Source organism: Miniopterus schreibersii (genome assembly GCF_964146895.1).
Source record: "Miniopterus schreibersii genome assembly, chromosome: 16".
Taxonomy (NCBI): domain Eukaryota; kingdom Metazoa; phylum Chordata; class Mammalia; order Chiroptera; family Miniopteridae; genus Miniopterus; species Miniopterus schreibersii.
The window spans coordinates 44129487-44131378 of NC_138116.1; positions in this window are offsets into that span (position 1 = coordinate 44129487).

Consider the following 1892-nt stretch of genomic DNA (forward strand, 5'->3'; position numbering starts at 1 on the left):
AAACTTGGTTATAATGATAAAGTCCCAATCGTTAAGCAGGGATATCAAGAAAGTCTTGATATTAGAAGCAAGGATAAAACAAAACAAAGCAAATAACCAAAACAGAACTAAAAACAAGCTAAGCAAGACAAAATTCTTTTATAAAAAAAGGGGGAAATTTAGTTAAAAATTGTTAAAAAAAAAAAAAATTTTACATGGACAATGGTGGGGAGAGGTACTGGGGAGGGGGAAGGAACGGGGTGGAATGGGTCATTGGGGAGAAAAAGGGACATCTGTAATATTTTAAACAATAATAAAACTTAAAAAAAATTTTTTTAATTATTATAAAATTTAAAACAGAAGAAAAAACAAGTTTTCTCCCCTTTCTCTTCTTCCTAAGGAAAAAAGAGAAAAAACAAACCCACAAACAAAAAACAAACAAAAAAACCCAAAGACCAAAAAAACCAGAACCAAACAAAACAAAACAAAAAAACAGAAGAAAAAAAGACAGTCAATCAGGTGAGTCTTTTCTGGGCAACTTATGTTGTCTGAGGGTCACTGTCTTTTGTGCTGATTTCCATTCTCCTGGGAGGTTCTTGTGTATCAGCCAATGTGAGGAGCATCTAGGCTTGGCTCTGGTGTCCTTCGGTAGATGGTTGATCTGAGGCTCTCTGTGGGCCACCTCCATTTGTCAGATATTTTGCAACCTTGTAGTTGCCTGGTCTTGCTCCAGAGTCTCCTGTAGAGTCTTTAGGGTGCAGGGTGGCAAGTGTAGCCCAGGGTGTCACTCCCCTTAGAGGTGTCGCTGTCAGGCACTCACTCTGAGGGAGTTAGTCTCTGCTCCACTGCCAGCTCCTCAGTCCCTACCCTGTCCTCTGATTCTAGTTCCCCAGGCTCTGTCCTGCTGCAGCTTCAGATTGATTTCAGCCTGTTGCCTTTTGTCTGGGCCGTTTCAGCAGCCTGGGCCCAGTGGGCTCGATTAAGAACATTCTGGTGAGCCCTTTGCCTGCCCTGCCCCCAGCAGGGATTTTCAACTTTTCTTCCAGCTCCCAAACAACAATCCCTGAGAGTGTTATTCTTGTTCAGTTGTCCTGTGAGCTGCTCTCCCTTCCCCCTCAGGACTGTGCCCTGCGGGGTGTCTGGGGCTCAGTGAGCGGGACCCACCCCTTTCCCGTTGGGGGCAGTGCTCCCGGCTGCAGGGGAGGCCGGCGGGCTCCGCCCCTCCCTGCCCAGCTCTGGTTGGCTGTCGCACCAGGCCGGCCCCTCAGACAGTCCACTGTGCAGCCCCCAACCCCAGCCTCCGCTGGTCTGTCCCGGCAGTGCAGGCCGGGAAGGTGGGAGCCAGTTCCACAATCAGACTCACAAATGCACAAAGCAACACACAGGCAGAGGGTCCGCCCTGCAAGGTCCCACTGCCTGTGCACCAAGGCAGCCAGCAGGAGGGGACCCAAAGTCAGCTCCCCGCAGCGCTGGTCTCAGCAAAGCTGGGGCGGCTTCATGCACCATCATGGCACCCCTCAGTGCTGGTCACAGATCCCAGCCTCTGGGCACCGGGAGCTCAGGGCGGGAGGGCTCCTCCCCTCCCCCATGCCATGCAGACTCAGAGCTTTCTGGGGCTCAGCACAGTGCCCCACAGGGAGGCAGAGGGTCCTCGTGTGCAGCTGCTCAGCGCAGTCCTCTGGGCCCTTACCACTCAGGTGCCACAGACCTTGGGACAGCCTTTCCTATGGTCAGCACCCCGAGCGCCAGACGCCAGTCACAGCCGCCACAAAAGGCTTTGTTTCCTAGGAAGGCGCCGTCCACCATTAGAGGCTTTGTTTCCTAGGAAGGCGCCGTCCCCTCCGGGACTCACCGCTCCCCTGGGTTCCTCTGCCCTGTGCGCGGAGCGCTCCTTCCCCTCTCTGCTCCGGGTG